The sequence below is a fragment of the Ambystoma mexicanum genome, chromosome 1q (assembly GCF_040938575.1).
Source record: "Ambystoma mexicanum isolate Mex_15411 chromosome 1q, UKY_AmexF1_1, whole genome shotgun sequence".
NCBI classification, from domain to species: Eukaryota; Metazoa; Chordata; class Amphibia; order Caudata; family Ambystomatidae; genus Ambystoma; species Ambystoma mexicanum.
The window spans coordinates 468,759,853-468,781,596 of NC_090922.1; the positions used below are offsets into that span (position 1 = coordinate 468,759,853).

The 21,744-nt window shown below is 46.0% G+C and overlaps 1 long non-coding RNA gene across 1 annotated transcript in view; it reads left to right on the forward strand.

The window, feature by feature from the left end:
• Nucleotides 1-1,769: 1,769 nt before the first annotated feature.
• LOC138521504 (uncharacterized) overlaps nt 1,770-21,744 on the forward strand; it is a 40,251-nt gene continuing 20,276 nt past the window's right edge. Inside the window, exon 1 of the long non-coding RNA XR_011283065.1 lies at nt 1,770-1,871. This is a non-coding gene — a long non-coding RNA (uncharacterized lncRNA). The remainder of the gene's footprint in view (nt 1,872-21,744) is intronic.

Consider the following 21,744-nt stretch of genomic DNA (forward strand, 5'->3'; position numbering starts at 1 on the left):
GGGGGCCTCCTGCCCTCGCGGCATCTCATGTTGGTCTGTTGGAACAACTATGCAGTTGTCACCGTCCTGCTGAGAAAGTGTTCCACCGCCACCCTTATGGAACGGACTTTCTCCTGTGTAGGGAAAGTCCTTTATTCCTCTGTGTCCCAACGTAATCCTAGAAAGATTAGGGACTGGGACAGTGTGAGCTCTGATTTGTGCTGGTTGATCAAAAATCCCAGCTCATACAACATCTGTATGAGACACTGTCTAGTGTGTTGCGCTTCCTCTGGAGACGTAGCCCTGACCAGCCAGTCATCCAGATACGGGTAGACATGATGTTCCTTTTCCCTGAGTATCGACGTGGTGGGTAAGATTTTCATTTCTATTAATAAATACATACTTGAAATGTCTTACAAGAGTCTTCATCCTTCTTCTGACCCGCCGCATATGAGTGTCAGTGATAGAGACTTGAATAATGCTGCCTCAGAACCATAGAAATAGCCTTGCACTGGGTCCTCACTTGCATATCTTGTTGTTATCAGTAGCACATTTAAAATTGGAAGCTCTTCATTAATGTTGGGGGGCTCCAGACACAACAGTGAAAGGGCAATGGAGCATTGGGAATGACCATAGTCTTTGAAAAGGTTCACTTATAACTGTGAATGTTTGGGTGATTGAATCTTGATGCACGGGGATCTGACAGCCATAAAAGAGATTCACACAATCTGTGCTTTCTTTCAAAACAAACTGGGTCATAAAATTAACCTTTTTTAAACAGTCTAGTTTCAGTTCATTTTCATGCTGTCTGCAATCTTGACACCACAGGCGACGTTATAGTTGTAGAACCCAGATAAGATGTTTTAGGCTCGTGTAACTTTACAGTCTGATACGTGTTCTACTCCATTCGGGATGGGAAAAAGAAAGCTACAATTATACTTGATTCTATCATGGTTGTGTGATGATTAATTACATATTGTCATGTTGGTTGATTATGTGATGTGTACTTTTCAAATCATCTCTACAGAGTGTTAATTTAGCTGTTGAAAGCCAAAAATGAACACATATTTCTACCAATTACAGCTGGAAAGATATGTGGCAACGTGCTGAAAGTGCAGAATGTGCTCATATTCGAGCTTCGCCATTTAAGTTAAGGGTGGGATCCTGTGTAAATCATTTAATTTCACTATGTCTTCTCAATCAAAATGCAGAGCTCCTTAAAGGGATTCAGTTCACAGTATACGCTATTTAAAAATAATCATTCAAGGGTCAAATGATTATAATATTGCTCCATATAAAAGTGGGCATGCATATACTGGACCCGACAAGGTTACTTGTTTCTTTGCTTCCTTTTGGCATTAGCACTTGAAACCCCAGCTGTCTTCTGAGTGAAAAGTGAAATTACTTACATAAAGGACTGGTTAGTGGCAGCATTGTTTTACACTGTGGCATCCATCTTTCTTGGTTGTGGCCCCTAGTTGTGTTTGTTTTCTCCCACTTGTTGGCCCTTTACTAAAGATGATGAATAGATGGGAGGCTGGGTGGTTACTATCTATTGATGGAGGCAGGATACGGTGCTCTGATTGGCTGATAGCCCCATTGCCAGCTCATTTTAGATGGTGGACAGGAAGCCCAGGAGCACCAAGGAAGGCCTCCTAGTCCCAAAGCGGCATTCCTGGGGAGGTACTATGCACGAGGTCCTTTTGAAAAGCACAAACACACAGAATTGTCTCTAATTGTTTGAATAATGTGCTTCCACCATTCACATTAACCCTCACTTTATCGATCATAGACGCATTAAAGGATTATCCATTCAAGATTTAAAGTTGTTTCCTGCATTTTTGTGCTGAGCTTGGTCGTGGCTAATGGATCGATAGATGACAAACTGAAAGGTAAGGGCTTATATTTTACTGACAATTCGTTGTGGGAACACAAACAGAAGATTAGAAAATCACATTTTCTGTGCTAGACCTTGGTCCTCTGTCCTTGCATCTCTCGCCTTCCTGGTGGGGGCTTCTGTCTTCCTTGACAGGATGCCACTTGTGTGGTTTTCATCCTGGAAACCTTGGCAACACCATCCCTGCTGTGCTGGGTCATCCTAACTTCATTCATACATCAGATCTTCTCCATGATTGCATTGGGTCCTTAGGTTAGGTTTATGGTCTTTCCATCTAATGCCATTGCATCTGATGCCATTCCATCTAATTATTTCCATCTAAAAACTTTGCATCTAATGCATTTTTTTTCCTCTTTTTTTGTTTTCCTTTTGGGGGTGCCCCCCTCCCCAACCGTCTTTTACCCTTTATAATGCACCTAAACACAAATTAACCCTTTACCCCCCAAAAATGCATTAGTTGCAAAGTTTTTAGATGGAAAACATTTGATGGAATGGCATTAGATGGAAAGACCAGATACCTTAGGTTAGCTGGGCAGGAACTTCCTGGATAGTACCCCTCCACAAGGCTAGAACTCACCCGAGGAGCCAAATTCAGAATAAGCTCCCTCTCACACAGACCCTCGCCTCTGGGACCTCAATTTCTCTCCCGTCTTGAATTTCCCCTTCCTTCCTCAATATTATGCCATGGTCTTGTCAGTCCACCCCCATCCCTCTCTGGTCTTTTTTGACTCCTCCTCCTTCCTCCTGGTGTTCCAACATGTCTCACCCTTAAGTATGCTTCCTTTCCTTCTTCCCCTTCTTTGACCCGATTCCTCCTTCTGTCTCTGGTTTTCACCCCTCCTCCTCCACTTTGCTACTATACTGTCAGAAGGCCAATGTGGGATGCGCTGAAGACTAAACACAGAAGGGAATGTTCATAGTCCATTACTGATATAAAGGTCCATCAAATGACATATACTAAATCAAGCACCAAGTCTCTCACACTTGGACTGCTATGGTCTCGCCCCCAGTGGTGGTGTGGGTTTCCCGGTGTTCCAGCAGTTAATACAGCCAGTGTGTATTTCTGGAGGAAAGGGTGATCCTAAGGTTGTTACCATCTGTTACTAACTTCTGGGATTTCCTTTCCCAAAGGTCTGAGGGTTTCCTTCCTACCGCCATGACTACTCCTCCCTGTCTCGCTCTTGTTACTCCTCTTGCCTCCTCAAACTGTCTTGGGCGTGCCTAGCCCCCTCATACCTTCCTGTCCATATTAGATAAGGCGTTGCCCTCATGCTGCCCCTCAGACATTGGCACTGACTCCGCTTCCCTCAAAACTAACTTCTGCATTGCTATTGCCACCTCCTCCTTGCCTCCTCTGATATTACTACAACCCCATCCTCTGTCTTCTTCCCATCTCCAGCACTTCATGCTTGCTAGTCCTATCACACAGCAACCCTATTTCACTGTTTTCACAACTTTCTTCAGCAACCTACACTGAGCAATCTGGGCAGGGTGCTTTTATACTGTTTTCCCTCTCCCGACCCCTGTGTGGGACTTTCACGAGAGGGTGCACCTTTTACATCCAATTTGGTAAGAACTGTGGTTAGCTGTTCTCCCTGAGTGTACCTGGGACTGCTTTGGGCTCAAGAGGTTGGACCAAATCTGTAAGAGGCCTGTCCTTCACCTTGTTTTCCCTCTGTTACCCTCCATAGTGGTGGTTGTGCTGTACTGTAGGCATTTGTATTAGAAGGTGGAAACACAGGGGTTTGCCTTTCAAACAACATTGTATGAACCTTTTGCCACGGAAGAAATCCTTGGTAACTGTGTCCACGAAACTGCAGAGTTCGCCCACACATAACTCTGGAACGTGTCTCTTTCATCTGCCAGGTTGGATTGCATCCATAACAAAATTTCTGCTACCGGCATCAGGAGCAAAGGAAACATTTCCCTTGAAGGGGAACCTGTGGATTTCCACATTCATGGCTTTTATCATCATATCGTGTTGTTTATGCTCTCGCAATAGGGACGGGTGTGTGCTATTCTTGCCCTGCAAAAATCTACAGGGGGTTTGGCTAGGAGCAGAGCTGTCAGGACTGGCCTCTCCTACCAGGCCATTGGAGGGCAGAAGGTACCACAAGTGGCCTGAGGCATGGCACTGTGATTGTCCCCTGCCATGCAATGGGGTCCAAGGTAGGATAACCAGCTGATCCTCACCATACCTCAGCTGGGCCCAAAAACAAGTGGAGCCGAGTGGCACCCATCCCTGAATCACCACCTTGGTGGTCCCCAGAGCCAGGAGGTGGACAACACTAAAGTATTTACTTTTCTTCCTTGACCTCCTCTCCTCCCCCTGTATCAGGTACTCTGTCCTCATCCCCCTCTCTACCTTCTTCACATCTACTGTACCAGTCTCTGGTGTTGCACTCCTCTTCCCCTCCTTTACTTTCTTCTCCTCCTCTCCTCCCTCTATCACTTGTGTTCTTACTTCTTCCTCGCCTCTTGAACTCCGTCATCTTCTTACAGCTGCTATTATCCTTAGCTGCCCTCTGCCTTTAGTTTTCCTCCTGGCCATCTTGCCATGCACCATCGGACACCTCTTGGCTCAAACTCCTGCCTTGGGTCTACCCGTTTGTACTTTTACAGAATTGCCATTGAGGTCACTCCTTTGGTAACTGGTTTTGGCTCGGAACATGCAATAAGCGAGCACTGGGATTAAAGCACCTGTCCACAAACTGCAGAGTCCCAGCAAAGTTTAATTGGTGACAGGGGCAGTGCATGGCTGTGCAAGTTGAGGTTACATCAGTGCCGTCTGCCACCTTGGATGTACACTCTTCACTGTAGCTTCTGTGGCTGCCCTGAACATTTCTGGTCTCCTCTTTGCCTGCATCAGGCTTTTTTAGGGTTTCTTTCCTTGTGCCAACACATTTGATCTCTGGCACTTTTGGTTTGCATGGGCATGAGCGGTAGACAAATGCTGCTCATTGTTTCCTTTCCTGAAATTATTCTTCCAGATGTAGGTACTGAGTTCTGTGGACAACCGTGTGACCTGGTCCATGGTCCACCAAACCCAAAGAATTACAAAACAGATGTTTTCTTTTCCAGGTCCTTAACAAGTTCTCACGGCGGTCACATGTCCTCCTTGATATCCAAAGCTCATTATCCTTCAGAAGAAGCAACATATTCTCCACAGGTGGCATACAAGACCTCCCCAACATCTGGGAAGGGGTCCACCAGTGCTGCGTGGGCACCTACATGGATTGGGCGTCCCTCCTTGATACAAGGGGGTCTCGGCTCAGACTTTATATTTCTTGGAGAATCTGAGGGAGCTGTCACCTGCCTTGGAAACTAAAGGAGGAATCTTGTTCGTACCTGAATCTTTGCCCTGTCAGCTATACTCTTCTAGTCTGAGTTTTGTCCGTTACACAGGTTAGAAGGTCGATTCTTCCCTTGAGTTACACCATTATTCTCAGAATGGGAAGCCCGACCTGAACTAAGTGATGGACTAAGGACCTTGACAAATTCTCCATGTACCATCTCCAAGGACTCCATCACAGAAAGTGTGGTGGCTCCTGTCCCCCAAGGTCACCCCAGTCCCATCACTGAGCATATAACCCAGGACTTGGTCACAGTCCACAGAGATCTTATCAGTTTTCCAATAGTATATACAGTGCCTTCAGCACATTAGCTTGCACTTGCAACCCAGTGTCCATAGATAACAGATAAAGGAGAGGTGTATGCACATTTAGTGTTCAGAATCAGTTGCCAATGCAACATTACCTTTACTGCTGTGGTGCCTGGTGGAATCACCGCCGTATTACAACTTGGCAGGAGCGCACACTCACCACTGGGAGTAACAGTAATTCCGTCCCAAAAAATTACTGCCGAAACATATTCCAAGACAGTAATTCCACCTATTTTTGGGGGAATTACTGTTGACACCATATACTCAGCTGTAATTCTGTTGACGGAATTACCGTCAGCAGAAATTGAGTCATCGCCGGAGCGGGAAGCACGGCCACTGCCATTTAAAAAAAACTCAATCCGCCCTGAAACCACCATTTCCTGTAGTCATCCAGAACCAAAGGTCATGGAAAACATGTCTCAGGAGATATCCAAAGCAATGGTGCCTGACCTGAGGCTAAGGAAGACAAAGTTCAGTGAGGCCGAGCTGCAGGTCCTCACTGACAAGGTGGAGGCCCATGCTGAGGAGTTGCATGGCTCCTGGCATCAAAAAACATCTGGCCAAGGGGAGGCAGCCATCTGGTCTGCCATATGCGACAAGGTGATGGCTGTGGGAGCAGTTCCACAGGATTGTGAGGACTGCAGGACGCAGTAGAACAACTTGATGTTCAGGGTACTCAGCCTCTGTCCAAACACCGGCAGGATTAATCGGCCACAGGATGCAGCACCATGTCCTGACCCCATGGGAGGAGAAGGCCAGCTCCATCCTCCACGTGGAGGGGATCGAGGCACTTGGGAGCACTGAGGTCGGAGCCATCAGCCAAGGATATTCTGATGAGTCTGAATGTCCACTCCTTCCCTTGACAATGCACTGGCCAAATGACCAATTCAAGCCTGTCTCCCTCAGCACAGGTGGGCCCAATGGACAGGGGAAGGTGCCATTACATGGCAATGCACCAAAGGGGAATGTCATTCTATGTGTATGCATGCAGAGCCGGGTTCAGGCATAGGTGATCTGGTGGTCGCCCAGGGCGCCACATCAGCCCCCCCTCGATACACCAGCTTGGAGGACTCTTACAAGGGCTCCCCCTTGCTGGCATTTTGATGGCCTATAACAATGGAAAGCTCCCAGCTCCCATGCTGGAGCAGGGAGTCAATCATTTCAACAGAGAACTGCTGCCATACGAGCATGTTCCCCCCATGCTGGTATGGCAGCGGTGCTCAGTTGAAATGATTAACTCCCCATTCCAGCACAGGAACTGGTGCATTCTATTGAAATACAGCACCGCAGCTACACCAACATGGGTCTGCAAGGCTGCCCCATGCTGGTGTGGTACAGCAACCCCATGTTTTGTGCCTCCACCTTGCTGAGGCTGTGCCCAATATCGGTCTTCCCCCTGCGCTGCCAGGGGTACTGGTGCACCCATGCACAGCAGTATGAATAAGCATGTGAGCATATGCAACTAAGTGCAACACCCATGTGTGCTGAGAAAGGCCAAGTGCCAAAATGAACCCCCAGCACATCCGCATGCACAGGCCACATTGGCAGCACAAGAGGCAAAGGGCACATGCCAATGGGGTGTACACCACAGCAGACACTACCCCCACCTTGCATTGGCCATATGCATTGGGCTACAATCGACCCTACCCATCAGACCCCATGTGCATTATGTCCCACCACCATAAAGCATGTGCAACTAGCAAGCCCACGCAAAAGTGTGCATGCCTTTGTCCACCATAAAGGATCACAGGTGACTCAGGAGGAGGAGGATTCAGGCCCATCTACCTACCATGGCCTGGCCTAAAGAGCAACGCCAACAACCACCACCCCTGCACCGCCCAGCAATGTGAAGGTGTGATTCTGCCAAATGTTCTAACCAACTGCTTTCCTCATATGTCTATTGTTGGTTACCTTTATTAATTGATTTGTGTGACATTTAACCAGAGTACAGTTGATGCACTTTAATGGAATCTAATACTAATTGTGGTACCACTTTGAACTGTATATATTTGCCATTGTAGACTTACTGAGCACAAAGTGAGTTATTGTGATTGTGTACATAACCTTGAACTTAATTATATAAAGACTGTGTTTTAACTAATACAGTGTGTGGACATTCCTTTGTGGGGGCTTGTGGTCTACACTGTACTTAAGAACCAACCTGCATCACCTCCTGAGAAGCTAGGCCTTGCTTGCTCGACCAGCGCTACCCTATAGAGACTCTTGGCTGGGGTCCTCTGTGTCTCTCCTCTGCCATATAGAGAGCGGAAGTACAGACCCCCCCTCCAGTCTTTACAGAAGGGAAGGAGTAAGGGCAGGAGTGGGACACCACGGACCACCAGTGTCACAAATACCAGCGCCGGCACAGAACCTGATGGCAGCGATGCCGGCACAGCTTCAGGTACTGCACACCTGCCAACTGTCACCCAGCAACCAGCCACTGTGATAGTGACAGGGGAGCCAGATGCCGGCAGGCACACACATGGAGACGCGGCTGCATCCAACAAACTGCCCCATGACACCCCCTCGTCACCTGAGTGGGATGACCAGTGACATGGTCAGTGGGGTCTGGAGTCTCACTGTGACACGGATGGTAGTGTGGGTGGAAGGTCATATGGCTCACCCTGCTTCAGCACCAGCCCTCCCCAGGGTATAGGTGTCACATGATGCCATGTGGAGGAGGTTGGACACCATCTAACAGTAACAGGTGCAGTTAGAAACCCTGGGAGATACACAAGTCCAACACTTGCAGGCTGTCACGTCTGTTGCTCTGACTGTTTTGGGACAGAGGGTGAGGTACATGACTGTGAGCATCTCAGCTTTTGCAGAAGCAATGCAGGCCAGCATGCTACTAAAACTGCAAACGCATCCATGGTCCAGAGTCAGACCAGTCCACGTACATTACCCCCACAGTGGGGTTTCTGCCCAGCACCCCAAGGCACCGTTTTGCACGCCATCTGGCTCCAAAGGTGCTGGTGACAGTACATAGCACTGTGTATATAGGCACAAGGGAAGTAGCTGGAAAGGGTGTGCTGGGGAGGGTGTTATGGGGACGAGGAGGTGGTGGGAGGTGTGTGTTGGGGTGGTGTTGTGGGGGTGGGATGGGTGTGTTGGGTGTGGTGTTGTGGGGAAGGGGATTGGGGAGGGTGTGTTGGGGATGATGTTGTGGGAAAAGGGAGGTGGGTGGGGAAGGTGCGCTGGGCGTGGTGTTGTGGGAAGGGGGTATGGGTGAAGAGGGTGTATTGGGGATGATGTTGTGGGGAAGGGGAGGTGGGTGGGGAGGGTGTGTTGGGGAGGGTGTTGCAGGGACGCAGAGGTAGGCGGGAGGTGTGTGTTGGGGGTGGTGTTGTGGGGGTGGGATGGGTGTGTTGGGTGTGGTGTTGTGTGGATTGGGGAGGGTGTGTTGGGGATGATGTTGTGGGAAAAGGGAGGTGGGTGGGGTAGGTGCGCTGGGTGTGGTGTTGTGGGACGGGGGATGTGGGTGAAGAGGGTGTGTTGGGGATGATGTTGTGGGGAAGGAGAGGTGGGTGGGGAGGGTGTGTTCACTATCTTAATTAAAACAATAGTTCACATGAAGCAATGCTGGGGCATTCCTCGTTGTGTACATGTGTTTAAATGGTACCATAACTAAAGTTAGAGAGGTGCGTAGCATGTGGATTTAAATGTACTTAAAATAAATTGTCAATCAGTTCTTGCCAGACAAGCCATCCATCCCTACCCTCTTCACGCTCAGTGGGTGGCAGCATAGCACCCGCAGGCAGTGAGTCCTCCTTTTCTGGGGGTGGCATGTGCACATCAGGTGCTAGGGGGTTATTTCACCCCTTCCAATTAGATTTGGCCATCTGACTTCCGCAGACTGCCCCCCCAGCCGTAAAAATCAACAGCTGGGTAATCAAGACCACCGCCATGGCGTCAATTTACTTGCACATGGTAGGTCGACTCCTTGCAGCTCTACTTTCATTATCTGGCAATTCTTGCATCACCGTATCTAAATGCGTTCTCCATTCTTAAACTATAGGATGACGCCCATCTTACTTAACTAAGTCCGACCACGACTTGATGTCCTGAAGACAGTTCGGTACAACTTTGCAGCGCTGCTCCATTTCATCCAGCCACTGCCCTTTGTAATCTACCGAACCAGAAACACCAATTAATGTGTCGACAATGTTAATGTATTATGAATGTAAACAATACATGGAATAGTTTGTCACTATTTATTTATTACTAACCCACCCCTATGCAGACTATAAATGTACTTCAGTATGCATATATTATGTGCCACGGCACATAAAGAATTCTGTAAATATGTCTTCTTGTCAAAATAAATCTTCTTGTTTTTTGTACCTTATGGTGATCTCTTTTTCAAGCTAGCATTCTCCTAGCTCTCCTGCAAGGAGTATTGTGACCCCCTGTCACGCCTTCGGCCTGGGTAACCGCTGACTCTGCTCCCCTTTATCTCTGTACAGTATGTATTGGCGACTTACTACAGCATTGTCATTCCTGTCCAAGTCCCATTGGTAGTCCCCCTCCCCTTCTCCATGGTCTTGACAGGGCATGCATTCTTCAGTTGTGGCAATGCCCCCGCCCCCCTTTCACATGGCATTTCACTAGTTCTACAAGATTTGTTTTTGTGTTGGCACTTGTACTCGCCCAATATACACGTTTGTTACACTCTGTGCCTCTCCATGTATCCAGGCAATGTGCTGTCCAGCAGAATCATGGCATCGTGGGTGGAACCAGGAAGCGGGCACAGCAGGAGGTTAGGATTGTAGGCAACCTGTACATTGAGAGAGTGATACTGCTTCCAATTGCGGTATACCTCTTCATATGCCTGGGGGCACACCAAGGCCACATGGGTGTAGTTCAGAGCAATAATCATGTTGGTCATGTGGTCTACTGCATAAAAACGTGCCTTCATGGCATTCACCTGTGCCTCAATGCATAGCAGGAGCAGCTCAATGTCCAAATCTACAACAGTTACTGGCAATATGGTGCTGGAAAGTGTGTTTGAGGAAGGCGTGCGACTTGTGTACTCCACCTGAGTGGATTGGGTGCACCTATAACTGGTTTCCATCACCTGCATGCCTTTACCTCTACCTTTTAGGTGGAGGTAACTGCACTGTGGTTTTGGCCAAATTATTGCCCATTTTCAGAGGTATTTCAGTATTATTTCAACTTGGAATACGGCAGAAATACTGCTTTGTATCTCAGCTGTAATGTCGCCGGCAGAATTAGTGCCGGGGGTAATTCCACTATATGTTGGCAGTGATTCTGCTAGCAGTAATTTTGCCAGGGCTAATTCCAACATGGGCTAAGTCCACCGGCAGGGTTACAGGGCTGATGCATGATTCGCCAGTATTGTAAAAGTGGTGGTCATTCCGTTACTGCCACTTTTACCTTATACCTCCAGGCTCATAATGAGCCCCTTAATGTTGAAATTCACTGTTCGCACGCATAGAGAATCTCCAATTACGTCAAGAGCAAAAGCAATGGGTTGCCTTAAAACCTGAAGATTTCACCACCTTTTTTCTCCACAGTGTACCAGTTGCCTGCAGTGGCTTCAACAAACAAAGAGTGACTGACAAAATCGAAACTCGTAGAACAGGTTTATACACATGACCTTCCCCCTCTCAAGTCAAACAAAGTCAAAATATCGAGGCTGAGTACCCCAAAAGAAACTATACCGAACATGGGTTACAAAGGAACATACAAAGATCTTTATTTTATACTGAACAGTTTCAAAGAAAAGTAACAGATAGCTATCGACCCTCAGTACAACACAACGAACTCCAGCGTGGTTCAGTGTGCTCAGTGAGTGGCCCTGTACATTAGAATTCGTCGCTCTTTTATACCATTTGCGAACATGATGTCGAACCCTACTGCGGGTTAAAATTCCTCTAATACATTACTGATCTAGGGTTCATTCCAAGTTCATTCCAAGTTCGCACATCTAAATGCAACAGGTTTGCCTTTAATACATACGTCAACAAGCCTGCACGGCAACAGTGTATTTTAGGATTTCTCATAAAGGCCTTCTCAAACATTAATACAATGTAGATAAACAAGTGTTCTCAGTTCAGTATTTGAATACATTGTTCTTAACATATGCTCGCGGATTAGTTTCATTGGCACGAGTAATTCTTTACACACAGGTCAGCCAAGGACAAGGTCTCAGTTCATGACCCCAACAAGTGGCCTGTAGGCAAGTTACATATTGATTACACACAGAGGTCAAGATGGCCATGTTGTATTTCGGAATGACATCGTCCACCATTTTAACTCACAGGGTGACTTTACAGAGAGAACCTAAAATGGCGGATTTTACCTAAAATGGCGGCTTACATTGCTTCTAAGGTCAGGACCTTGTAACACGAATTTCTTCGCAAGTGGCTTATAAGCAGCTTGGCGTAGGCCAATATGCATGCTATTCATTTGCAATAGGAGGCACAATATAATTTCCCGTTTGACAAACCCTCCTTTTGGCCTATGCCAAGTGCTAAACTACTTCTGATCTCCTTGCAAACAACTCCATGCATCATCGTCCATGCACCCTGAATCACTGTCAGAAATATCTATTGCCATCAGGTCATTCGCTAAAATTTCTTTTAACACATATTCCTTGGAATTTTTAGGTGGGGCATACACGTTACGTCCCATTGTACCTATCGCTTGTGCGCAACATCCCCCTAGCATCGAACATATACTAGGTAGACACTGGATACAACAACAAAGGAACAACCGAATTCCCAAAATGATCAGTAAGACCGAAAATACCTTCCAACCCCAAGATCTCAAGATGTCCCAGAACCAAGCGCTAAGATCACAGTTTCCCTCGGGAACATGCACTTCTGAACTAAGGACGTGCAGATTCTGTATTGCCTTGAAGATAGTTGGGGAGGAATCTGGCACGAAAACACAGCAAGCGGATCCCACTAATTTACACACTCCACCACGTTCAGCCAGAATGACATCTAATGCCATCCGGTTCTGAAGCGCTACTAATCTTATTGCTTTCTGCTCTAATGTCATATTATAGAGTATATCTGTGGTCCGGTTGACGGTTCTCTCCAGTACTCTCTCTAGTCTTCTGATATCTTCGGAATTCGCTATCTGCCCCCAAAATGGCACAAATGATTTTGCTACATCTCCCAAGACCTGTGCTGGAGTGTCACCGTTCTCGTCCCGCCATGGACGAGCCTTTGAAACCTCTACTGTACTAGCTATATACACCCCAGGTAACAGGATCCCTAAATAACAAGTTCCCTGCCAATCCCTGGGTAACCATGGAAATGCTACATTACCACAAACAAAGTAGACAGGTTTGCATACATACAAAGGTCTGTCTTCCCCAGTCAAATTTGCAACATTGGCACAACCTTTAAAATCTCCCATTGACTGAGTACCATTCCTTTGTATGCAGAAAGAAACTGAATCGGGGCTATGGGTAACAGTGTAAGAAGGAGGCATGGCATCCTTATTGCCTATCGGAGCCATTTTGAAGGAAATCAAAGATTGGAAAGGACGAGACAGTCTATCAGAAGGCCTAATAGAAGCAACGTTAAGCTTACTCCTATTTGCGAAAAGCGAGCATCCCAGGGGATTCAGAATGCGTTTCTCGAAACTATTCAAATTAGTACCATCAAAATTCCCTGAGATGCTATCGTTCCAACGGCCAAAGAACAGTGCTCTAAGAGAAGCATAGCAAGCAGTTGTTAAAGGTAATGGATGAATATACCAGCCTAGCCCCTTATCCCCGTGTTGCGGTAAATGTGAGCAGACCCAACAGTTGGACCTATTAAAAATGGCATGCGTAGCATTCATGATTAGTAACAGAGTATTATTATGGTACCTTTGTCTATGCTGAGATTCCCTAGGGGACAGAGTATGCAGATGTACGAAGGGAGTAGGAACAGTGGGTACATTCTCAGTCGGTAACAAGGACTCTAAAGGATGAGTTTCCTCGAGGTCTAAAACAGTGACTATTATAAAACCAAATATTATTATAAAAACACAGCAATATGTTTTCGGGGCCCAAGTGCTTTATCCATTATCCCGGCTGGTCACACGATCATTTACACGTCCCATACGAGCGGAGCGGTGGCAGGCATTGTAGTCTTCAAACGACAAACCCCAGTGTTTTTAGCTGGCGACCTCCTGGCCGCGCGACTTCTTAGTCCTTCCACAACCCTAGCCAACAGAATCCCCTTTCTCAAATTTGGGCAAAAACAAGCCCTCGATGATCCTTTCCTTCTCCGAATGCACAGCCGAACCGTGCGTAAGTCTATCAGATGAACAGCAAAACCGTGCCGTAAGTCTATCTTCTTGGACGCAAATTGTACCTTGCTTTTCCCTGTACTGATTGATCCGGAAACAATGTGTCGTCACTTTCCGTTGGAAGCAACGTATCAGAAGCAAGTGAAGATGCAGAATTCGAAACTACAGTTTCCGGAAGCAGAACCTTTGGAGAGTGTGGAGACAGAATGGCAGGTTCCCCAAGCCTCATCAGGCTCAGAAAGATTCTCCGATACACCCTCAATGCTATTTACTGCTTTGGGATCATTGGTTACAGCGTTAGCGAGGGGTTCTGTTTCTTCTGTATCGTGTGGCACTGGGTGAGGAAGTTTCTTGACTTGCGTCGCGTGGATCCCGTTTTTTCGGCCTGAGACACGCACCGCTGTTTGTGTGACCAACAGGACCTGGAATGGGCCCCGCCAACGAGGTGCAAGGCAGGAAGAACGCTCAAATGCCTTGATGAGCACCCAGTTCCCAGGCCGTATGCTGTGGCCCAGGCCCTCGTATCGCACAGGTAAAGCCTCTCGCACCTGGTGATAAATCAAATACAGGTTTTTAGTCAACAGGCTGCAACAATCTGAAAGAAGTACATTTTCAACATTTTTCAAAGATCTACATTTAGGAATATTGCAGATATTGGCAGGTCTCCCCATTACCACATCAAATGGAGAGAGCCCAGTCTTAGTTTGAGGGTTTGTACGCATGGCTAATAACACGATCGGTAAGGCGTCCGGCCATTTTAGTTTGGTGCCGGCACACGTCTTAGCGAGCTTGTTCTTGATGATACCATTGTGTCTTTCTACTAGTCCGGTGCTCTGAGCGTGTCTGGCCGAGTGGAACCGTTTGTCGATCTGTAATGCCTCACATATCTGCAGAATTACAGCAGCGACAAAATGTGGACCATTGTCCGACCAGATGACTCTTGGTAGCCCGAATCGCGGAAAATACTCCTTTAACATGGTTTTCGCAGTAGTCATGGCTGTAGCATCTTTGACAGGGAAAGCCATTGCACCGTTCCATTTCAATAAAATCGAAGTGAATGACTTCGAAGGTGACAGAAGGTGGCCCAAAACTTCCCCTTGGAGTTGATGTCCCCTTTTCCACATTGTGTTGCAGGCAAATCATGCAGTTCTGAACATAGCGCTGGGCAATTTTCAAAATGTTGCCATTTGCCCAAACTTTCTCTAACATTTTCGTAACTTTCTGGGCACATATATGCGTAGGAATCATGGGGCATGACGACCATCATCATTACATAAGCGTCAGGGAGTAGCCATTTCCCTTCAACCATGTCCACCCAACACCCATCATCATCGGGTTTCCCCAAGCCTTCAGCCCACCTCTTGGATTCTATCTAGCTTGGCATCGGCTTGGATATCCCGTACAGATCCAACACCCTCATCCATTGCATAGGCATTTACAGTCTTCCTTGAAACATACATCTCCATAAAGAGATCGGTAGCAGTTTGTCTAGCTATCTGATCAGTGAATGCATTCCCTTTTCCTATGTCATCTGTAATCTTTTGATGTGCTGCACATTTTATGACAGCTAACTGAGTAGGGAGCGCAAGCGCTGAGAGCAGTTGTACTATTAGGGAGCCATGCTGGATGTTTGTGCCATGTGAAGTTAAGGACCCTCTCTCTGACCAAAGTCTCCCAAAGTTGTGAACCACCCCAAAGGCATACTGACTATCAGTATATATGTTTAGTGTGAGCCCTTCGGAAAGTTCACATGCTCGGGTCAATGCTATAATCTCTGCGGCCTGCGCAGAATTATGCATGATTCTCTTGGTTTCCACGACCGTGCTTAATGTGGTGATTGCATAAGCAGCTGTGGATGTACCATCCGGAGGTTTGAAGCAGGAGCCATCACAAAACAGCTCTTCTTGCGGATTGTTCAAAGGAGTGTCTTTTAGATCAATTCTACCCTTTGTCTCTTGTTCTGTAGTATACAGACAGTCATGTGACTCTTCGTCGCCGCAAGCAGTACCTTGCGGGAAAGGTAGGAGTTCAGCCAGATTAAGAACACAACACCTCTTAATTTGGATGTGAGGAGCAAACAATATCAATTCATATCTCGTCAACCGTGCGGAAGTGAGGTGTTGCGTTTGGGTTCTGTTCAGTAGAATATCTATAGAGTGAGGCACCATCAGGGTTAGATCATGGCCTAGGACCATTCCCTCACTCTGTTTTACAGACGCAGCAGCAGCAGCGACAGCTCGCAAACATCTTGGCAAAGCGCATGCTACAGGATCAAGGGCGGAAGAAAAGTAACCGCACAGCCTATTCTTCCCTCCATGTTCCTGCGTTAATACAGCCAAAGCACATCCATCACATTCATGCACAAACAACACAAAGGCCTTTTCGTAGTTTGGTGTGCCCAAAACTGGTGCCGAGCATAATGCAGTCTTGAGCATATCAAATGATTGCTGGTGCTCCGTGTTCCACAGCAATGGCGTAGAAATGCCCTTCTTTGTCAAAGCCAACATCGGTTTAATCACTAGTGAGAAGTTTGGGATCCACAACCTACAGTAAGAAGCCATACCTATCAAGGCTCTAACTTCCTTCTGTGTATTTGGGACAGACATGTCAGAATTGTGTTTTATTCTTTCAGGTGTCAATCTTCTTCCCTTCTTTGACAGGAGATAACCTAAATAGGCGACCTCCTGGCAACAATATTGAAACTTTTTAAGCAAAGCTTTGTGACCATGTTTAGCTAGATGAATAAGCAACAACACAGTGCCCTCCTTGCAGGCGCTCTCAGAGTCAGCAGCTAAAAGCAAATCATCAGCCTACTGGAGCAATGTACAAGTAGAGGGCAATTCAAGGATATCAAGCTGTTCTTTCAAAGCCCTACTGTAGATGCTAGGACTCTCTGTGTAACCTTGAGGTGCACAAGTAAATGTGAACAAGCGTCCCCCTAAGGTGAACGCGAACAAGTATCTACTATCCTTGTGTATAGGAATACTAAAGAAAGCATTCTTCAGATCCACAACACTAAAGTAAGTAGCTGTAGCTGGAGTCATAGTTAATATTGTCGTTACATCAGGCACAATTGGAAATTGCGGAGCAAGAACTTTATTAATGGCACATAAATCAATTATGAAACGGAATGGAATTGTATTATCGCCTTTTTTGTACACGGGTAAAATCGGACTATTACACAAACTACCTGAAATTTCCTCAATCATCTCGCAATGCACAAAATCGGAAACAATGCATTTCAAAGCTCGCTCGCCCTCAACTGAAATCTTATACTGTGGAATGCGTGGCAGCTCAATTCCATGTTTCAAGACTATTTTAATAGGCTCAATCTGTAGAACACTAACATCATTGTCGTCAACTGCCCATAAGCAATCTGGTATATCACTGAATTCTGGCGGCAAAGGTCTAGTCAAGAAAGGAGAGACAGAAATTTGCTATGGTGAAATCGGCAAACACACTCCATCAGGAGAACAATAAATAGTGCATTTAATTCTTTCAATAGATTAAATCCCAGCAAATTCTCTCCACAATTCGAAGTCAAAAGGAATGGACAGTGGTCCGTAAAGGGACCCAAAGAGATAGGTACCGGACAGACAACTGGTGTGCCAGAAAACCCTACAGAAACATTGGTTTGCCCTGACAGTGGAATGTTTGGAACACGAGAATAATCAATGGAACACTTCTGTGTTCCACTATCTATCAAAAACAGATGTTTCCTATTTCCCACCACCATTTCAACTTAGGGACCTTTCTGACTGACGGGAATAGGTGTAGGTTCCAAACCCTGCTTCGGGCAATCCTAACGAAACAGAATGTCATCAAAAGGAAGGTCTTCAGATAGATATGCAGCAGAAGGATGATCAAATACATTTCTAGTATCCACACTCAGAGTCTGATTATCCTGTGAAAAAGGTTGCTGAGGATCCTGTGCAAACTGACCTCTACCAGGGCCCCCCACACCCGGGCGACCTCTGGATCGTCTACCCATATTTCCAGATGTATTATTCGACCTTTGTCGAAGGACGGGGCATTGTGCTCGCCAATGACCCTCTTGTCGACAATAGGCACACTGGTTAATGTTCACAGGACCCAAGGGCACATTCCCTTGTGGAACATACTGACCTCTAATCTGCGAACTACCCCCTCTGGGGCCTCTAGCAATTTGCTGTAATAGTACTTTAGTCTTTAAATCACCTTTTCGCTTCTCAACTCTATCTTTTTCATTGTTGACACGATTCTCGTAGTACTGAGCCATGTGCAGTACTTCTGATTGGGACTTCGCCTGCCAAGCACTCTCAGAAGACATCATTTGTGACTGGATGTCAGACAGCAATCCACGCACAAATTTGTCCACAAATAATCTTTTCCCAGACTCTGTACCTAAGTCTTGTCCGCTGAAATCCGAGAATACCTGTTCGAACCGATTAAAGAACTCGGTAGCACCCTCAGACTTCCCTTGGACACAGGCCGTAAGCTTGTCCCAAATAATTCTTTTTTCGGGAATTATGGTTTTCAATTTTGCAATGATTCTATAAGGCAAAGTTAGTATCACCTGGGGCGGTCTTTCACCAGCTGGCCTTTCTCCATCGAGTCTAGTTATGTTAGCCCATGTATCTCCCAACCCTGGTACATCGTCTATAGTCCTAACTTGTTTCCACAAATCTACGGGCAGGTTTACAGGAAATAACAAATCAATATCACCTAAGGTGACTACTGAGGACTGCAAGACTCTATTTCTTTGTAGAATCCTGTCGGATTTTTCCTAATGTCAGGAATAGATTGTCTAATAGTATTCATTTCCTGTCTTGAGAACGGGACGTGAACAAACTGTGATACATAATGTGCAGGAATGTTCACAGCAACTACACCCGCCGCAGCATCGGCCGCAATCTCAACCTTCGGGACAAATTTTGGAGGAACCTCTCTCATAGGCAACTGAGAAGTAGGCAATTCCTTACGCTTACTAAGCAGCAGAGCCAAGTCGAGCACTAAAGCAGTTGAAGAAGTGTCAAGTGAAAAAGCTCTCTTATAAATACTCAATATCTCTGTGGGACAACTACTCTTTCTCTTTACACAATCATCCTGTAGGTACTCTATCATTACCTGGATCACTTTCCTCTGCATTTCTGGCTTATACTGACTGTATGTGTCATATACCTCAACTGGAGTTATCGACGTATCTGAAATCCATCTAAGCGTGTCTTTCGTACAAATTCGTGCTTCCTCAGATATTGATTTTCGACAAGGAAGGAACCGTTTCTGTACATACATACTTTCCCCATCGTCATCCTTATTCTGTAACCTTTCCAACTCCTTTCTATACTCAAATAACCTCTCGACACGCTCATTTACTTTCTCCAGTGTCTCTTGAAAACGCTAAAGTGTTTAGATCCCTTAACCCTTGCGGGAGATCTGTATTATTTAATTTGCCCCACATTACACATAAATGAATCCCTAAACCTTCAATAAAAACATTTTTCTCAGGAAAATTATCCATATTAAAAAGTGTGGCAAAAACATTAGCTTGATCATCTCTCTCCATACAATGCTTAGCCCATGCAATCAAATCACGTTTCTTCTCTGGCGGTACACTATTGCGAGTGACAACCCTTGACCCTGCACCCTGATCGACTATGAGCGGTACGAGTCCACTTGGAAGAGGGGGAGCAGGCAAATTCAATGGAGGTACTGTTACTGGCGCAATAGGAAGAGGTGGAGGAATAGGTGGAAGAACAACAACTGGAGGAAGAGGAATATTAGGAGGAGCAGGAACAACAGGAACGACAGCAGGAAGAGCAGGAATAACAGCAGGAAGAGGCACAACAGCAGGAAGAGGAACACACGGAGGTGGCGCAGAGGCACCAGGCCTTCGCTCATTGAACAATTTGTCAATGAATTCATCAGAAACATGGAAATCTTTAGAAGGATACATTTTCTGAATGCCAAGTGAGAAAGCCCTATCCATATTCCTAGTTGACTCAGACTGTTTATCTTGGTCATACAACAATGCTTTTTCGGCGTTTGTCTTATGACGACACGCATGTTTTTCCCTACTTTTGAGTTGCTGTAACGCTTCTTTTTTCCAATTCTGCAAAACATCAAATGGTGCAGGTCTAGCCTTTTTCTTTAATAGAATTGACTCTAAATGCTCAATACGAGGGATTTCAAAACTACCATTGATTGGCCACTGAAGTTCGGAGGCATGTCTGGTTTGTCTGTGCCAAATATCATTAAACACTATACTTCCAATGCCATGCTTACAGTACATAGTACAAAATGCCGACCCCTCCTGTGGTGCTGGATGGCTAAATTCCAAAGATTGTCTATCGCTGCGGAATAACGCCCTGAAGCAGGTAGACAATTTCCCAGGCATATCAAATTATTGGTGTTACCTGGTCAATAATTGTGTCTGCAGATACAATACGCCAAAATCAAATTATCAGGATATTTAAGAATCGGGTCACGACTCACCTGATCAATCCTAAAGAGGTCTGATAGGATTACAAAGAATCTTACCTAACTAATCTTACCTCGTGTTTGGTGATTTCGGCAAATCTGCCCGCCTTGATAAGTGGACCCTCGTCAAGATGCCGTCTCGGACCACAAGCTAATCGTCCAGGGATCGGGTCGTGCAGCGCTGCTGAGGAGTCACGTCTCATTCAGAAGGGGCCCCTTATTTTGTCACACCATACGGTCCAGGTCCGATAGCGTGTGTCAACCTTCGACAATTTGGCATCAATCTTGAGGGTCCCTATTCTGACACCAACTGTGAAAACAAAGTCAAAATATCGCTTCAGGGTCCCTATTCGGGCGCCAACTGTGAAAACAAAGTCAAAATATCGAGGCTGAGTACCCCAAAAGGAAATATACTGAACACAGGTTACAAAGGAACATACAAAGATCTTTATTTTATACTGAACAGTTTCAAAGAAAAGTAACAGATAGCTATTGGCCCTCAACACAACAAACTCCAGCGTGGTTCAGTGTGCTCAGTGAGTGGCGCTGTACATTCGAATTTGTCGCTCTTTTATACCATTTGCAAACATGATGTCCAACCCTACTGAAGGTTAATATTCCTCTAATACATTACTGATCTAGGGTTCATTCCAAGTCCGCACATCTACACGCAACAGGTTTGCCTTTAATACATACGTCAACAAGCCTACACGCCAACAGTGTATTTTAGGATTTCTCATAAAGGTCTTCTCAAACATTAATACAATGTAGATAAACAAGTGTTCTCAGTTCAGTATTTGAATACATTGTTCTTAACATATGCTCGCGGATTCGTTTCATTGGCACGAGTAATCCTTTACACACAGGTCAGCGAAGGACAAGGTCTCAGTTCACGACCCCAACAAGTGGCCTGTAGGCAAGTTACATATTGATTACACACAGAGGTCAAGACGGCCACGTTGTATTTCGTAATGACATTGCACACCATTTTAACTCACAGAGTGACTTTACAGAGAGAACCTAAAATGGCGGATTTGGCCTAAAATGGCGGCTTACATTGATTCTAAGGTCAGGACCCTGTAACACTAATTTCTTCGCAAGTGGCTTATAAGCAGCTTGGCGTAGGCCAATATACATATATTCATTTGCAATAGGAGGCACAATATAATTTCCTGTTTGACACTTAGAGGTGCTGGGAACACTGAAAAGTGTCTAGAATCTGAGATGTGGTGAGAACCCTGGAAAATTCCTAGATCCAGAGGGGAACTGAAAACCCTCTAACGCACTCAGAGCAGGAGGATCGCTGAGAAGCTTCAGAAGCACAGATAACTTGAGAAGTGCAGTGAATCCCTAAAAGATACAGTGAGCCTGGAAGGAACGGGAGAGAGGCTGTGAAACTTGAGAAAAACTGAGGCTGAAGACAAGTCTCTAAGAGACTCTGGGCCTCATTACGAGGCCGGCGGTAAGGGGTTAA